This window comes from Canis aureus, chromosome 3 (assembly GCF_053574225.1).
Source record: "Canis aureus isolate CA01 chromosome 3, VMU_Caureus_v.1.0, whole genome shotgun sequence".
NCBI classification, from domain to species: Eukaryota; Metazoa; Chordata; class Mammalia; order Carnivora; family Canidae; genus Canis; species Canis aureus.
The window spans coordinates 52,714,873-52,734,250 of NC_135613.1; the positions used below are offsets into that span (position 1 = coordinate 52,714,873).

The 19,378-nt window shown below is 43.3% G+C and overlaps 1 long non-coding RNA gene and 1 pseudogene across 1 annotated transcript in view; both read right to left on the minus strand.

Annotated features, from left to right (window-relative positions):
- Window positions 1–13,334: 13,334 nt before the first annotated feature.
- On the minus strand, window positions 13,335–14,388 carry LOC144305349 (HCLS1-associated protein X-1 pseudogene; annotated as a pseudogene).
- A 1,939-nt stretch (window positions 14,389–16,327) lies between these two features.
- Window positions 16,328–19,378, minus strand: part of LOC144310907 (uncharacterized) — a 119,462-nt gene continuing 116,411 nt past the window's right edge. Inside the window, exon 10 of the long non-coding RNA XR_013376570.1 lies at window positions 16,328–17,832. This is a non-coding gene — a long non-coding RNA (uncharacterized LOC144310907). The remainder of the gene's footprint in view (window positions 17,833–19,378) is intronic.

Consider the following 19,378-nt stretch of genomic DNA (forward strand, 5'->3'; position numbering starts at 1 on the left):
TTCAAAACAAAGCTTGGACAGTTGTTTAGCTGAAAATATAACATTCTCTCTGACTCAAGGTTTCTGTGTCTCACTCTTCTGTCTCTGTCTTTTACACTATCTCTGTCTCACTCTTTGTCTCTCTCTGCCTGTCTCTGTCTCGGTTTCTGTATCTCTCTCACACACACATATACACACTCAATGAATATTTGCTGAGTTCTAGACATTGGAAATAGCAATTTTGACTTTCCTTCCCTCACAGAGGTTCTATCTAATAGAGGAGGCAGTAAATAGACACAAAAGGTGGACATGTCAGCTCGGCGTCGCTATACTGAGCAGCGACCCTGCAGGGTAGGAGGAGAGGCAGCATGAGGGCCAGGGCAGTGGCAAGAGGAGGTGACCTTGACCAACAGGTGCACGTTGCATTCTCAGGCTGGAGGCAGAAATGGCAAGGAGGGGGCAGCTGAGCCTACAGTCTTAAGGACACCCACCTTCACATTCTGAGAACTTGTGGGTTCACACGGGCTTTACCTGGCTTGGGGCAAGATTTCTAAACCTGCCGCTTGACTTCAACCCCCCAACTCCCATTTTTGCTCTGAGCACTGAGAAGATAATAAAATTCTTCTTGGGATCAAGTGATCAGGTTTGCCTTGCTAATTTTAGAACGTTAAAAAATGTTGGACCACAAGAATAGAAACTATATTGGAAACTACATTCTCAAATAGACTCTTTTTTAGGTAAATAAAAGTCACTTGGCTCTTAGGGACTGTATTACACATAGTTTCCTCAGATTTTTCTAGTACTGAACCCTTTGCAAATATATATATAACTGGCTTAGAAAAATAAAATGTGGCTCTCTTTCCATCTATCCCTTTGTTGTTGTTGGTTTTTCCACTACTAGGAGCTTTTATAAACAATTCTCAGGACAATTTAAGTTAGGTAGAAAGAGCTTTCAGCCTCTGGACTGATCTCAGCTTTAATTCTAGAAAACTTGCCACAGTCCAGATCAGAGCACTAATCTGCAGGGGATTCCTTGTTCCCCATTAAAACCAACTTTTGCCTACAGGTAAGTAAATGAGTTATAAATTGGAACATTTACTGTGTGTATGTCTCAGGAGCTTTAAAAAAACTTCCTATCTTACAAAAAAGGAAGGGGGTGCTTTTCCGGAGAGTTGGCATTCTGAAATATAGACAACTTTGCAATAAAACTCAGTATCTTGTTTTTATAGGCTGTCCCCAAAAAAAGATCCTTTGTGAAGGTTTTTCAAGTTCCAAGAGAGGAGCCATAGTACGATGTAGGGTTTAGGGTAAAATTAAAAAAAAAAAATGTAATGGTTGGTATGAGAACTCAGTAATGTCATTAAATATAAGGAAATTTGGAGGTTGCCATAATCCCATTATAGATGGGAAGTAATCAAAAATACCAGGAGTTTGAATAAACCACCACAGACCACAAAAAAGACGTGTTACCAGTAGAAATGCAAATGTGAACAACAGGAAAGGTCCCGGAGAGTATTTTTTACAGATATGCAACATTTCATAGAACAAATGTTACTTAAAGAGCATGTGTGTTTCTCCATGATGTGTAGAGAGGAGTGGTCATTTTTTTCCATTTTAGAAACAGGTCATTTTCTTGATTTAAATTTAGATTTTTCTATTAATGTTTTATCAGTGAAAGAAGCTATTCCAAAAATAATTTGAATGACCATTGTAGAAGACTCCAGAGCCAGCCCACAAAGGCTGCTTTGGGGTGGTTTTTTTTTTTTTGTTTTTTTTTTAACACATCAAACAAGTCTGAATTTGTGGGGATGAACATGTTCTAAAGTTGATTGTGGTGATGACCACACAGTTCTGGAAACATCCTCAAAGCCATTACATTATATACTTTGTGTAAGTGAATTGTATGGAATGTGACTTGTGTATCACTTAAGCGTCCCACCTTCTGTGATCAGAAGCAAATGCTGGGCTGTGAGAGCATCAGGGAACTGGGAAGCTTGTAGGGGTGGATTTTTAGCAAGCCTTTGTGCCAAGCAAACATTAGGACAGGTCAAGCGGGGTGTAGGCACTGATTTCACCTCACTGACTTTCAGCGTATCTTGTCTGCTTCTCTTCCCTGGATGCCTGCTTGCTGCCTCAAACCCCCTTCCACAAACTTCTCCTGATTGTCCTGATTGATCTTGTCTCTCTTGTTCATAATATTGAGCCAGATTGTGGATGTACTGCTGCCTATTATACTTCTTTTTTAGAAAAGAAAAAAGATTCCCCTACTCCCCTCCTTAAAAGTAAAGAGTTCTTGATTCCCTAGCTGAACTTAAAAGTTCTTTATCATGTTTTCATTTTTTTTATTTTGTTTTGATGAAAAACTGCATTGCCTTTTTTTTTCCTTACTGGGCAACAGTGGAGTGAGTTGTGCGGGGGGGGGGGGGGGGGGGGGGAGGTGAGGGGGATGGGTGTGAGTGGGTATGTGTTTCAGGAAAGCCTCACTCAAGAACTACGCTATAGTGGGGATCCCTGGGTGGCACAGCGGTTTGGCGCCTGCCTTTGACCCAGGTTGTGATCCTGGAGACCCGGGATCGAGTCCCACGTTGGGCTCCCTGCATGGAGCCAGCTTCTCCCTCTGCCTGTGTCTCTGCCTCTCTCTCTCTCTCTGTGACTATCATAAGTAAATAAAAATTAAAAAAAAAACTATGCTATAGTAAACCTCTCAGAGTTTGGGTTGGTTTTGTTTTTTTAATTTTTAAAGATTTTATTTATTTATTCATGAGAGACACAGAGACAGAGGCAGAGACACAGGCACAGGGAGAAGCAGGCTCCCTGCAGGGAGCCCGATGCAGGACTTGATCCCAGGACCCCGGGATCACGGCCTGAGCCAAAGGCAGATGCTCAACCATGGAGCCACCCAGGTGTTCCAAGGGTCTTTTATTGTTGCTGTTGTTGTTGTTTTTAATCTACAGGCAGGTTATTCAGTTGTAGGGTTTGGTCAGGGAAACTGAAACAGGCTATTGTCTTGATTTAAAACATGTCAGAATTATTTGTGGGCCTCGGATACTTGCAAGAGACTGTGAATATTTGAGCTTGGGCCACATGAAACTCACTTCACATCATCCTCTGACTTCTTAGACACGATTCCTCCTTAAATAGGACCATTCTTTCAAAATCCAGAGTTCAAACTTAGAAAACAGTCTCAACCAAAGGGAGAATACTTGCAAGGTCAAAGAGACTCAATGTCATAGACATCTATGGTAGTGAGCTGGTTTCATAAATCTTTGCCATGTAAATGAAGTCACTGAGCTTACTGGAAAAATGTGGCTAAAACCCCCTATTTTGTAAGATTATGGTAGATTTGTTGGAAAGGGAATGCGAGGCTCTCCTCCTTTCCTCCCTCCCTCCCTCATCCAGAACAAACTGGCTCCAGGAGAAGCTCTGCCCAAAGGTCCATCATTTCATTAAGTATCCCCCCATTTTTTTTTCAGGCATGAGCTCATTGCTTTCAGTTAACTAGTAATAAATGATTTGTAAGGAGCAACTTACATCAGTGCCTTATAAATAACCACCAACTGCTACATTTGACTTCCTCGAAATGTTGACTCAGACACTGGATGCGCGCAAAAGTACCAGCCCTGCAACCTCTCAATCCCTTGATGCCAGACAAGTGAGAGTAAGTGCACAGAGTCTGTCAAAGGGACGGGTGGCACAGCATTCCGCAGACACAGAACTGCTTTGCAAGGTGTCACTATGCCCTGAAGCAGGGGAGACAAAAGCAGAGTGGCCCACGCTTCTGGGGTGGTGCGGTCCCCAGGGATTTTCCCTACTGATTCTTCAGTAAGCAGACACGGGCTTCCTCTCCCACAATCATCGGAGCCCTTCACACGTGGGGTCCCTCATGGGCTGCTCTCAAGAGCCCCCAGATATAAGGGGCTGAGTTTGCCATGTCCATTGCTCAGGTGACAGCGGCCAGTGTCCCGCACTGGAGAGTAACAGGGCCCCTCCTCTCTGCCACCTGCACGTGAGGAAGAGTAACTGGATCTATTTGCAAAGCAGAGCTAGAACTGGAGGGTTTACAAGGACAGAATATGGCTTTTTGGCTTAATCCAATCATCTGATGACACACACACACCCCACCACCACCCGGCAAATTGTATCAAAAAGAATTATTTTTTTAGTTAGAATGCAAAGAATGGAGGCGGAACATCAAAAGATCTGAGCTTGAGGTCTCTCTGCTCTTTCCTAACCAAGGCTCTGGGGGGGCTCACTCCAACATGGTTTCTGCAACAGTCAGCTCAGATTGCCTGAAATGCCTCTCCTTACCCCACTCACAGGCTTGTAGCAGGGATGAAATGAGAGTGCAAGTGTGCTCTCAACACAATGAAGTGCTGTGCAAACATTAGGTATGGAGACCACACACCCACCTAGGAGCCCAAAGCCATTCCCAACACATCCATATAGAATTCTTAGCCCTGGAATCCTGTCTTTTACCCTGTAGTAGATGGAATCATCAGCTAAGGATCCCACATTCTACTTCTTTTGGAGAGACTAGTTAAGTCCTGCTTTGGTGGCACAGACTTCTCAGCAATTCCTTACTGTATGCAAAGAATATGGCAATTTGGCAATTACTTGCTTTATAGAATGGAAGGATGAATGTATGCATGGGGAAGTGAAAACATCAGGTGGTATGATATATTCCCCTCAAAGGATTATCTGGATATCAGAAATCGACATGTCAAAGAAATAAGCTTGTGATTTTAAAGAAGTGGGGGGTTCCTGGGTGGCTCAGTCAGTTGAGCATCTAACTCTTGATTTCAGCTCAGGTCACAATCTCAGGTCATGGACCCAGCCCCATGTTAGGCTCCACCCCCAGCAGGGAGTCTGCTTGAGGATTCTCTCCCCCCTTCGCTTTCTGCCCCCCCTCACCTGTGCACTCTCTCTCAAATAAATTAATAAATTTTGTTTTAAAAAACGTAAAAAAGGAAATAAAAGATGAGGGACACATGCCTGGTATCCCTACTCCATATCCCTCTACAAAGGCCTAAGAAATATAAAATATGGGAAATTCTTCATGACTGCCAGAAGCTCTAAATAGAAAGAGATGTCCTTAAAATGTTCATTCTCTTGGATTTTTTAAAAAAAAAAATCCCTTTGTCCTCCTGCAATGTATGGAAATTTCTAAAACTTTTGCTTCACCTTTCTTACATAATATTATTGTGGTGCCAATTTTAGCTTTCCTAAAAAGCAAATTCTTGTAAGTCCTCTGATACACAACAAGCAAACAATACAATTAATGAGTATGAGTATGTAATTATTAAAATCATGCCTCGAATGTATATGAAATAACTTGTTGAGACATTCATGACGTATCTTGGAGAAAAAGTAGTATAAAACAATCTGTTCACATTTGGGGGAACGATCTGTGTGTGCTTACATAGGCACAGACAAGTGACAATTATATGTAGCTTTCACCTGGAGCTATAAACCTATGTCATATTTCTAACCTTCTTTTCACATAACCTGATTTTTAAATTTTTTCCCAAGAATTGTGTATTTATTGTACTGGGGGAAAAATGGAAGAAAACCAAGTCATTTTAAAGAGTTAAAGTTTTATCTTTCGCTCTACTCTTCCCCAAGACTCCCAGAGGCAGGGAACCCTCCTGCTCACCTGCCAGTTGTGCCAGGCCAGGCCTCTTTCTTGAGCTCCATTTTCCTCAGTGTCCTTTCAGTGGTTCCACAGCCAGACAGGTCTCTGAGCTTAGGCTTCCTCTTGCTCCTAGATGGGACTGGAAACCTCCAGAAATTGCTAGAAGGCTTCTCTTATGGGAGAGGAAGTACTGTGGTCAAGGGGCAGGTGGGGATTTCCCGGAATGGGTGGAACATCCATTCGAGGAATGGAGAATTATTGTCAAAAAATCCAAGTAGGATTTTTGTCTTTCATGGTGTGTGTGTGTGTGTGTGTGTGTAGGATTAATTCAATGTCACAGAAAATTGTTAACATTGGCTTTGTTTCTGGGTTATTGGAGCCTTAACAAAGGAAAAAAAATCTGTAAAGGCTCAGCTTAATTGTGTAGAGAAACACAAGTAACAGGCACTTATGCGATCTGGTCACCATTCATTCGTAAAGGCTTTCCAGCACAATAACAATTATCCATATTGTTAAATATGTGGATATCACCAGATTAATTCTGCTGTAAGTTTTAATTAGTTGCAACACAAAACTGCTGGCATGTGCTCAGTCATCACAGTTGGCTGTCCCTGAGGCATTATCATTTGCTCCCAACTTTGAGAAACTTCAGAGAACATTGGTCATGATGGCAAGACAGGTCCAAATGCACTTCATCGCTTTCTGCGCGATTATCACTACAGTGCTGGTCTGGTATATTTCCCCAAATCCTAAATATCAAAGCTGTATTAATTCTTAAAAAGCTAAAATACATTTCTTATTGTTTCTGACAAGTCTCCCAATTCCTTATTGTTCATTTCGCACCAATATACCAACCAGATGGCTTATATTCATCTTATTTACACTATTTTTTCAAGCCAAACAGTATTAATCCAATAGTATAAACTGATCCATGTAAACTTCTCACTGCCCAAGACCTACAGCAGCCTGTTCTCTTCTTTCTTGCCCCTGGTTGGGTCACCTTGTGGTCCTCCGTCCATCTGTCCAGACTTCATGCCTAGTTCTGTTTCATCCTTCTCCAGGGTCTTCTTCCCATTCCACCGAAGCCTCAGTGGGTGGTCCTCAGAGTCCAGGCTTGGCACCCTCTCTTTTTCAGAACATTTCCTTGTCCTGATGCGGCTGTTAAAAAACTATTTACTGAAATAGAATCACCCACATGTGGAGATGTCCTGACCCAGCAGACAGATGATTCTGGAACTTAAAATGTCTATTGGTCCTTCTCTGCATTTATTGCCCCCATTGTTATGTAACTCCATCAATCAATCAATGTATATTTACCGAAGGGCTGAGAGGTACCTAGTATTCTAGGGAATACTAAACAGCATAAGATCTGCACTCGAGCATGTATCATATGCTATTTGGAAAGGGAGGAGTTGACATGGGGAGATTAACCCAAGAAACAAACATATAGAAAATCACATACACACTCACACACAAAACACACAGCCTCAGCTGGGTCTGCTGTGCATACAGTAAGGTGCAGTGAAGTCAGATGGAATGATGGGAGGCAAGCAGGTCGAAAGAAGATGGATCTGACCAGACTCTGAAAGACAGATGGATTAAGGCTCAGGTGTGAGGCTGAGACAAGTCTGATCATGTTGAAGGCAACAAAACCACTGCAGAATGTCTGGGAGTGGGGTGTTACATGACATGCTGAGAGTTTCATCTCAGAAAGATTTCTCCCATGGTTCTTTACACCTATTCAAACCCTGCCACTGCCTAAGCCTGATGGAAATGGAACTTGTTTTGATGGTGGGGATTAAAGCAACTTGATTGGAGTTTTTACAAAATACCACAGAACAGAGAGCTTTGGCATTAAAAAAGATAAAATGGACAGGGAATCCTGGTTCATTCAGTGGGTAGAGCATGTGACTCCTGATCTCTGGGTTGTGAGTTCAAGCCTCATGCTGGGTATGAAGCCTACTTAAAATTAAGAGAGAGAAGAGAAAGAAGAGAAGAGAGAGAAAGAAGAGAAGAGAGAGAAGAGAAGAGAAGAGAAGAGAAGAGAAGAGAAGAGAAGAGAAGAGAAGAGAAGAGAAGAGAATGGCCAACTAACTTAATCTTCTCATTTTACAGGTGAAAACAGAGGTGTGCAAAGAACTTAAAAAGCATGCCCAAAGTCTTGAGGCCAGGAGTGGGTGGGCAGTACTCTGCATCCTTAATATAATATTCCCAAAGCTAACATGTGAATGAACCTCACGTTCAGAAGGGGAATCCTTTGGTAGGGAGATTCCTTATATGAACTGTCCTTGTATGAATTCTTATTATGACTTTTCCTCCTTGAAAAACCAAGTCAAGAGTTCCCCCAGCAAAAGATAACAGGGATTTCAGGGATACCCTTTCAGTGAATATGGATAAATATACATAAAACTAAATCCAAGCATTACTTCCTGACATGAAGAGTAGATATTAGGAGAAATAATTTCAAAAATATATACCACCAATGAAAATATAAGCAAAATATACATAGAAACACACACACAATATGGGGACACCTTGGGGGACTGGATAAAACACTGATCAAGACAATCATGCCCTGTGGACATCTCACTGAGAAAAAGTGCCAGGATGTAGAATTTTTCTCCTCTTAACTGTTCCTCCTGAAGCCAAGGAACCCCTAAAATTGTTAAGAATTCCAGACACCCGGACAAGCAGCTCTTCTTCCTAACAAGGATCCTCCTTCATCTGGCTCCTTCTCACCTGTCTGCCTGGATCTCCCCCAAGCCCCTAGCCCCACCTGACTCCATCCTCCAACCAACCAGCTTTGTCACGTGGCCCTACCCGTGCTCTGCTTTTATCTCCCAGACCTGGCTCCCCTCTTCCAAAACACCTACTCTCTCTCCTCTGCCCATCTACAGCCATCCAGCAGAAGTCCAACCTTCTCAGGAAGTCATCCCTGCCTGCCCGCCCCAGCATCCTGCCTTGTGCACTGGTCCAGAGGCCATGCCGACCCATCTTTCCAGCTCAGCATGTAAGCTCTTTCAAGGCAGGAAGAGTGGATATCACGTTTTTCCAAATATCCCCTTCCTGTGGAGCTCAGTATTTGTCTTCATTTCAGTACCAGTGCCATGCATAAACCACCTAATAGATCTTCTGCAAAGAGACAGAAATCAAACCTGAACAGTCTCGCATTTGCTCCTGCTTGCAAATCTTGCACACAGTCTATTGCTAGACAAGAGACTGAACCAGGTCCTTTGTTAAACCTGCTTCCAATCTACTACAGTGCATGCATCTTGTCTCGTTTTGGATTTACAGAGAAGTAAGCAAATTCTGTCCTCTCTTCGCCCTGGAAGGAAAGCAACAATCAGATGGCTGAAGACTGTGGAGGACTGTGGTAGACACCCTCTTCCTAAATGTATATGTATTTTGGATGGCAAGGAGGCAAGCAGGAAGAAGGAGAACATTACAACCCAAAGAAAACAGGGCTGCGTGCTAATGGCGGTGGCTTACAGGGAGCACTGCAGGATGCTAAGACATGGAGCATGACTAGACCACTCGAAGGTCAACCAGCCAACACCAGGAAATGGAGCAGACGCAGAGCAGAATTTGCCCAGCCTATGAGCAAGGGCCTGGAAAGAGAGAGGCCTGATAAAGGCAGCCCAGTCAAGAGAGAGAAGCATTATGTCAATATTTAGACTACCCCAGAGAGACAGATGAAACCTGGAAGGGGGGGAGATTTGTGGTCCAGAAAGAGCTTAGTACTCGGGGTCCAGCCTGAAAGGAGGGGAGAGAGTTGGTCCATGCTGGTGCCTCAAGCCACCCTAAATGAGGTCAAGCAATAACTCTGTGTGGTGAGCCTGTACCTCTTGGCCTCTGTCAGACCGTAATACAGTGTCTTTTGGCCTCATAACTAGCAAACTTGACTCTCCTTGCAGAAGATCCTTGGCTGACAGGACCTAGGATATTGCAATTTGGGGTTTCCCTGGAGCCATTTCTTCCCGCAAGTATCTGGGGAGAGTGCATCTCTTGACACTGGTATTAATGCCGCAAATACTCTTCTGGCCTGTTCCATGGGGGCACTAGTACCACAGAGGACTCTGGGCAGCACGTGCCGGGGCGTCCTCAGACAGGCTGGCTGCTGGCTGCAGAGGGCCCAGGCCTGAGAGCAAGCCACACAGGCTTTGGCAGCCCGGGCTGGCCACCCGGGGCAGAGTTCTGTAGGAATGAGCCCGTGATGAAACCACTATAAATCTCTGTTTAAAAATCCTTGTTAAGTTTTTTGTTTTGTTTTGTTTTGTTTAAATGTTGTTTAAACATCTTCGGTTCTGGAAGAGAGGCGAGCCCTGCGTTGCTCAGTTCTGAGGAACTTCTTGACTACAGCTGAGTGTGTCTGATGAAGTATGAGCATCTTGATAAAGAAAACATTAAACAGAAACTAAGTGTTTAATGTAAAAACCTGGCAGCTGTGAGTTCATTTTACTTAATATCTACCTGTCGAGAGACAGAGGTTTTCCCTTTGTTTTGGTTGGAAATTCTTGTCTTCTGATTGGAAAAACACTGTCAGTGAGGTTCATTTTTTTTTCCAGGATACAGATACATCTCTCTAAATGTTATGTGTCCTATTCGTGCGCCTCAGAGAAAATGCACAGCCATCTCAGGGAACACGGGAGCGCAATTAAGGGACAATTAATATCTGCTCTAACCTTTATCGGTCTAATGGGGAAAAACAAACCCATGGTTAAGAGAGAAAAAAGACAAACCATATACAGGCAGCTTGAAGGATAAAGTCAAAACCAGGGTGAAATCTTCTGATGCCAGCATGACCTTAAAGGTTCAAATCAGCCCATGCCAGGAACACTGTCCAGGACGCAGCAGCCAAATGAAGGAGAGGGTGAAGCCTGAGAATAAGAGAAGTGATGTTAGACAGCAGTGAGGACCTGCACTAGGAGGAGTGTAGGAAAGAGACTGGAAACATGTGGGGTTTTTAAGAGAACCGTATGTGCACCCACACATACAGAAATGCCTCCCAAAGGTTTTCGTGTCAAGGCAGACACTACTACTGACACCACATGGGGTTGGAGGGGCTGGTGCATGCGACAGCAACCAGCCCGGGAGCTGCAGCCACATGGGGCCCTTCCCCTCCTGATAGGTCCCTGTCACCTCTCTCGGGACCCCATATGCCACAGAACACTAAGACACAGTGGGTTTTCACTCCTCTGCTTCTGACTTTCGTAGTGGATCCTTTTTAAGGAAATGAGTTCCAATATCTAGGTGCCTGAGGCCTCATCACTATGCAATAGGGGATTCTCATTCACTGCAGGAAAAATCTCTTGGGGCAAAGAAATGATTGGGAGAACCAAATCTAAAGACGTACCTGCCCCAGAATTATTCCGGTAACATCTCCACCACCGTCCCAGCCATCCAGCTGGTTGAACATTACAGTTTTACCAAGCGGAACGTAAGGCTGCCTCCACTTGGGGCTTTCTATTTCAGTCTGGGTTGTTGGGTTGGGGGCTCAGGCCATCACCGCTTTGTGCCCAAATAAGTATCAGTTGTGACAAAGATGTTCACCGGGCACCAGCCTCCTCTTCCTCTGGCCTCCAGCTTGGCCTTATTTCCCTAAAGCTCTCTTGCAATGAATGTGGCCCCCTGGCTGGGTTCTCAGTGCTACAAAGTGAGGGCTGCTCATGTGCCCACATCTGCGACCAAATAATAATAATAATAGTAATAATAATAATAATCATTAAGAGATATGCCTCCTCTCTGCTCTCTTTCTCTGCAGCGTGGGCTATGCTGAAATGCCAAGATGGAATGATCCTGGTGCCTCCACCATGTAGAAGGGAGCTTCCCACCAACTAGGAACCACCACCCTGAACGGTCATGGGAGTGACGATAAACGTCTACTGTGTTTGAACCACTGGACAATTTGGGGTCTGTTGCTTACAGCAGCTGGCGTTTCCCTAACCAATGCAACTCCCCTCGCTCATAGGTCTGGAGAGCCCCACTCTCTGAGCCGCTTGCAGTAATTTGTTGCTCCCTGGGCCTCTCACATTACAGCATGTCGTCCACTCCACGGTGTGTCCTAGTGATCGGACCGATGGCCGGCCGAGGGTGACTGCCGCACCATCCCTCAGTTACCTGGGCCAGAACAGGACTCCCAATCTCCTGGCTCCACCAACTGACAGCTTTATCCCAGGCCCATTCAAAGGAGTGGAATCTCCCATCTGCTTTATTGGCTGACACCATAAAACGTCCTGACCTCAAATGAATTTTATGTATTTCTACAAACATAACATTTCTTGCCATTGTTTAATTTGAGATGTCTTGGGGATTTATTAATAGTTTCATAAAGATATTTTCTGTTTTATCTGACTGAAGTATTTGCCTAGGATAAAAAATATTCTTTTTTCCATGCATTTTTTATTCTCTATTTGCTCTTGGCATGCAGGAGGCATTAACCCCACGCTTGACTCAAAGCCCAGGTAGGACTCATTCCCAGGAACACAGAGCAAGCAGGTCAGACCCCAGAAGAAAGGAAATGAACACAAAAAGATGATTGTTTTTCATGGGATCATGGTAAAAACAAAAACCAGTTAGAAGCAAGCTGAAAAAGAGAGAGCAGAATTGTCTAAGCCATCCCTACGCAAAGTGGACCAGCGTCACGGGGGAGCGTTTTAGAAATGCACACTCTCCGGCCTCACCACAGACCTCCTGACTCAGAATCTGCCTTTTAGCAAACCCCCCATGTGATCTGTGTGTAACGTTCAGGTGTCGGAAGAACTGGTCCAAGAGTCACAAAGATCTGGTGGTATAATTCTGACCTTCAAATCATCTCCTGCCAGGCGTCTTTAATCTGAACAAGAAAAAAAAAAATCAAGACCAACTCTCTACATAGCTTCACTGATTCCACCAAGGCTTAACACTCCTCTGGATGCGCACAACTAATGTGCATCCCCATAGGTAACTTAGATTCTGCATCTGCATGTTGAAATTTTTTCCACTTAAAAATGCAAAATGACAATGCTGGAGGAGTCACTGATGCTCAGTCTCTCTGTTGTCCATACGAACCTGAAAGAATGTGGATCTGAGCTGGGGGAGGGAGGACAGGAACTAACATTTGAGGGCAAAAGAAAGGAGGGAAGAGGGGCCCCTGGGTGGGTCAGGGTTAAGCATCTGCCTTCAGCTCAGGTCATGATCCTGGGAGTCCTGGGGTCAAGCCCTGCTTCCAGCTTCCAGCCCCCTGATCAGTGGGGACTCTGCTTCTCCCTCTCCCTCTCCTTGTGTGTGCTCTCTCTCAAATAAATAAAAATCTTTAAAAAAAAATACATACACACACACACAACATAATACATTTTTAAATGGCTGTATAGTATTCCATCCCGTAGATTTTTTTCCTATAATTTTTTAATCTGCATCTGAATGCTGGAGTCAATTGGTGTTTTTCTGTTCTAAAAAAAAAATGCTCCATGGATCATACATGTAGATAAATTTCAGCCCACATCTTGGATTGCTCCTTTGAGATAAATCCTTAGAATTCTTTATACTGAAACTTTAAGGCCATGTGAAATTGACCATGTTTTGAGAAATGAAATAGTAATCATATTATTTTTTAGTAATTGCTCCATCACTATAGATAACCTGTAAAGTTTTATGAGATAATCACACACGAAGCTCCTAATCCTAACTGACCTGCTGCTACTTCCTCTTACTTGTACTTATGCAATATATTTTCATTTCTCTTAGTGCATTTTTGTTCGTTCTTTTTATTATTTTTTTAGCATAAATAAAGGTTTTATTGGTCAGTTTGGGTGAGTCACATACTGACATACCCCCAACTCACTGTTCCATACACCCAAGACCCTGAGGTGGCAGGAGAAGCTAAGCCCACTGACAGTGAGCGAAGGGTGGAAAGAATCTGAAGGCCTCTGAGGGTTAACAAGGCTACCGGGACCAGAACCAATGTCTTAGAAATAAATCCAGGATGGAATAGGCATCATCCAGGGCTGGAGGTGTCGGTGATTCTGGATCATCTCTAGGACTGCCATCTGCTTCTTGATGGGTTACTGTGGTCTCTGTCCAGCCCTCACTATCCACAACAGTCCGGCGCTCCTCTACTGTCCCATCTGGCTTAGAGATCTTAGTCACCGTGATGCTCTTGAAATAGGATTTGGGCTGGGGCTGCAGAACTGGGCCGAGGCCTTCCTGGGAAACCTGCGAATCAAGATCATTGTCTTCTCTGGCTCTAGAACGGGGGGTCACAAGCCACATATCATCAAACAGACCAAAAGGTCTCTGGGAGCCCCAGTCTGGTGCTGGTTTGGAGGATTCACTTTTGTATCACTCTCCAAGACCCCCCCAAAGATCCTGGGCTGGTGACTATCTGGATACTTAACCATTGAGTCCCAAAGTGTCTGTCCCTCCGGTTGTCTATCACCAGGTGTCTCTGATTCAGGACCAGGACCTGGAAGTTCAGAAGGGTGGGAAGGCAAGGTCCAGGCCTCCATCTCGCTGAAGATATTATTAAAATCACGAATCAGGTCATCAAAGCCAAAGTTATCATGGAAACGCATCCCTCCTGGAGTGAAGGTGAAGCCAAAGCCAAATTCCTCCGGGACCTGGGGACCTCAGACCTCGAGCTCCCATGGCTTCACGGGGCTGCTTCTTCCTCCTCTTCTTCATCGTCCTCATCTTCATCTGGAGTCATCCCTCCAAAAAGGGATCTCTGTGGCTCTGAGGTCCAGAAAGGCTAAAAAAAAGCCCTGAAAGAGATCAAAGAAGCTCATCCCCGTTTTGGGACTCGAACCTGCAGACCCTACCGAGGCCCATTCGCATCTGGCCGCAGCTGCACTCCGCCGCTGGAAGTTGAGCCACTCTTTTTTATTTTGAAATATTCTTGGCTATTTTGTCAACCCCTAAAAATATATTAGATTTCCAAGAATTACATTAAGCATAGCAATTAAGGTAGACCAGCAATATCATATCTTCTCATCCAGAAATATAATCTCTCTCAGAGGAGTGAAATCTTTCATGTCACTTAATAACATGTGGTCATATTTTTTGTGTATCCTGGACATTTCTTCCTTAAATTTAATTCTAGAATTTTTTTTTTTTTGCTATTGAGAATGAGATTATTTAAGGTTTATTGCTGACCTAAACAAAAGCTACTCATTTTTTGTACAATTATTTTGTAACTGGCCACTCTACTGGACCCTTTTCATAAATGAAACAACTTTCCATTATCGGCTTGGGTTTCCTGTAAATTACCTACAAAACAATGACAATTCTGACTCCTCCCAATATTTAAGCCTCTTTCTTTCTTTCTTTCTTTCTTTCTTTCTTTCTTTCTTTCTTTCTTTCTTCTTTCTTTCTTATTTTGTCTATTACTTTTTCACCATACTTATTTATTTTGGTTTAAAAAACAGGATTTACAGATGGGATAGAGTGTTGGTTAATGATATGCTTGTTTTTCAAGTTTTCCTACTGGGATTTTGGTATTATTGGGAATATCCGTTTTTAAGCTTTGGAATCACTGCATTCATGTGGACATTTTTTACTCAACAATACTTGAAGGAACTTGTCCAAATGAGATTTTGGTTGAGACCTTTGGCCACATGTAAAATGTCAGAAATGTCCTTAGTCCAGTTATCTCCAATCCCAACTTGAGCTGGTAGAGGTAGAGTCTAATTTTTGAATCTGGACAACCTAGATTTTTTTAAAAATGTTTTTAACATCAGCATAATATGTTTCAGTTTCTTCCACCTGTAGCTTATCCCCCTTTATCATAATACTGTGAATGCAATCTTTTCTCTCCTTTCTTCTTTTCTGACTGATGTTCCTTCCCATGCTGCTTCTCTACCTATTTTGTTTTTTTCCTAACTGACCATACATTTCTTACACTGATCAGAGTACTATTTTTCCTGTTTAAAATAGATTCTGGTCACTAATTCCTGTGTATGTGTGTTTAGGGGGTCCCCACATCACCAGGCAATTCTCTGACACCAGCCAGGTGCCCTACAACTCCACTCAGCTCTGACACTGTCCACCCAGAGATAGATCCCACAGGTTACTGGTTCAGTTCTACAAGACTGTTTCCCAACCCCCACTTCAGATGCCAATCACAAGTCTGAGTTATCACCTGTGCTTCTAAACAACCGGCTATAAATTGGAAGTTCCAATTATTTCTCCCAACCCTTCTCCTTGAGTTTGACGAATTTTCAAGAATGGCTAACAGAACTCTGAGAAGTATTTTACTTACTGGCTTACCGATTTAGTATAAAAGGATAAAATTCAGGAACAGCCAGATGGAAGAGATATAGACGGCAGGTGTGGGGGAAAGGGTGTGGATCTTCCATGCTGTCTGGGTCTATCACTCTTTGAAACTTCCACATGTGGACCCAGAAGCTCTTGGAACCCTTCTTTTAGGTTTTCATAGTCTTCATTACATAAACATATTGGTTAGATCACTGGCCATTAGCAATTATTCGACCTCCAGACGCTTTTCCCCTCCCTGGAGGTCAGGAGTCTGGAACCTGAAAATCCAATCCTTTAATAATGTGGTTGGTTCCTCTGGCAACAACTCCCTTCCTTAGGTGCTTTCCAAAAGATACCTTACTAACATAACTAAAATAAAAAAGGACACCTTAATAGCTCTCAACAATTAAGAAATTCCAATTGTTTAAGGAGCTCTGTGCCAGAAACAGGGACAAGACCAAATACATATATCTTTTATTATAAATCACAGTATCACACTGCTCATAGTTTTTAAATGGAATAAATGGACTGTTTATTATTATTTTTCTTAAATTTATATACACATGTGTATGCACATTTATTTTATCATATATATTGAATACATATTCTCTTTCATTTTTATAAAGCAGGGAAATCCTATTAGAGAAGTTCAGACACCGAGAAAAGGCAAGAAATCTTGAGCTGGTTAGAAGTTGAAGGAGAGAGCAGGAGGAAGGGGTGAGTCTGTTGTTGTTGTTTCAATAAGACAAGGGGTGACTAGAGCCTGATTTTATGTCGTGGTTAAGGAGCCAGGGAAGATGGTGGAAGATACAGGTGAGAGATGATCTCAGTGGTGTCCGTTTCCTGTGTGAACTGAGGCAAGTCACATTTCTCTGAGATAGGGGCCCTATCTTATCTTCCAGTACTGTTGTGAGGATCAAATGGCATATTTTACGAGCACTTGCATTTATGAATGATAAAGTGTGACATCATCACTAACTATGGGTCTCACTTGGGTTGGGTAAGACCCTCTTGATGGATCAAACTAAGAATCCAACTATATAAATTATTGCACCCTGAGCGACTTGCCTACATTCAGTTCCCAAATTGCAATTCTGTTATTCCCAAATAAACTTATTTTTGCCATTAAAATTTAAAAATTAATTAACACACACTGGATCAAAACACATACTTTGCAGAGTCAAGAGTTTTACCTGGTCTCCCAAAGCACAGTTCTCACAACCTGACTGAGCGCTAAACTGAGCACAAAATAAAGGTACTGGTAGGAACATCTGACAGTCCTTACCCCAATCTTTTATGCTTAAAAGGGTGTCCTGACTCAGGGACTCAACCTACCCAGATTTGGGGACAAGAATTTACCTCTTGCAAGGATGAAAACATTATGACCATTTTATCTTGCTTTCATTAACATCTCAAGTAACTGCCCACACCCAAAGAAACCACTGTATACAATGTGGCTTCCCCTGAAATCCTGCGTCCAAAGAAAGCAGATGCAAACCATGTCAATTTGAGACTTTCTGATCCACATCACAATAATCACCTGCTATGACCTGCTATCACTGCTCACTGTTGTATGTGCCAGAAATAGAGAACAGAGCCACCATGTAACACAACTCCAGAGGCAACATTTATAACACAGTCTAGGTAAAAATGGTGCCCTTTGGAACACAACTGTAATGGCAGGAGCTGCTAACAATCAATGTTCTTTTTTTTTTTCTTGGCCCACAGCTTGGATACATTTCCAAGCCTTCTGTGAAATTAGGCATGAATTCTAAGTAATGCACTGAGGGTGCAAGTGATGTGCCCGCTTTCAGATTTCACTCATACAAACCCCCCTGCACATGCTCCTTCATCTTTTTTCCCTTTCTTCCTGGCTGAAGGATGACAAGTTTCACAAAGACTTTGAAAACTGTGTCTGAAATGAGAAGGATCATTGTCGTCCTGAATCTCTGAATGACTCCACAGACCAGTGTTTCCACTGACTTCTTTGCCTGTTAAATGAGCAAAAGAAAAGTATCTTTTATTGTGTTTGAGACATTATACCTTGGTTTGGTGTAGTCTCTACAGATGAAACAGTGTCTTGAGCCATCAAGCTGAGACAGAAACAATGAGAAGGAGCCAACTGTGCCAAGATTTCTGGGCAGGAGGGGGAGTGGGGAAGCATATCAGGCAGAAGCAGCTGCAGTGAGGATGATCTTGGTGTGCAGTCTCTCCCTGAAATCCACAGGTGTCATTCTAGTTTTATCTACCAATCTCAGAAAGTTCTACTAAAGTGAATCAGCACCTAGGAAAGGTCATTTAATATATACTGACAAAATTAGGATCCTGAGGCCAGATTCTAGACTACAGTGTGTTACTCACTTAGATAAATTTAACTTTATAAGGCCATTTACTGGACTGCCAACATCTCACTGTGTCCTATATCTAATCTTTAATTGCAATGTTATTGCACTAAAACTGCTAGGGTCAGGAACATAGACATGTTCCATGCTGCATGGATGCCTGTGAACTCCTCCAGGTCTTGTCTTTTTCTTTTTAAAGGTTTTTAAGGGGCATCTGGGTGGCTTAGTGGTTGAGCACCTGCCTTTGGCTCAGGGCGTGACCTCCTGGGATCAAGTCCCCCGTTGGGCAACCTGTAGGGACCCTTCTTCTCCCTCTGCCTGTGTCTCTGCCTCTCTCTCTCCCTCTGTGTCTCTTATGAATAAATAAATAAAATCTTAAAAAGAAAAGATCTAAAAAAATTTTTTTTAAATTTATTCATTTGAGAAAGAGTGAGAGAGAGATAGCAAGTGAGTGAGAGATAGCGAGCAAGAGCACCAGTGGGATGGAGGGGAAGAGGGAGAGGGAGAGGGAGAATCAGACTCCCTGCTGAGCAGGGAGCCTAATGACAGGGAGCTCAATCCCAGGACCCCAGGATCAGGACCTGAGCCGAAGGCAGATGCTTGACTGACTGAACCACTTAGGTGCCCTCCTCTGGGTCTCCTGATCACTCCCCAAATGGCACTTGCAGAGTCACATCTCTTTTTGTTTTCCTCATCCAAATTTTGCTGAGTCACTAGCCCTTATCCAGGCCACTGCAAAACCATGATTGGTCTTATATTTTAAATGGTCCAACGATCTCAGAGCCAAGGCTGTTAATCCAAAATGCAAAGCAACAGGAGAGGAGCAATGCACAGACACAAATTCTTCCATGTGGCTGTGATCAGCCTGGTCTACTGAACAAGAGAGTCCATGGCATTCATACAGGCCCAGGCAAAGCCAAGATTTTTGCATATAATCTCCCTGGAGATCTCAGCAGGCTTTCATTTGAAGGAATTCAGAGAGAATTTTCCCAGTTTTCTATTCTATCTCCCTAGCCCCTGCCTCTTTGCAAAGATAAATCTGATGGAAAACACACCCAGACCACAAGGCTGAACTCCCAGGAATGACAGCACAGAGCCAACCACACTTAAGGCCTCAGGCAAGTTGTTCAAGCCAATGCTCTCTAGAGGCCAGGGTAGTGGGCGGACGGCCAAGTCCAGAGGGTGGCCTCAGCCA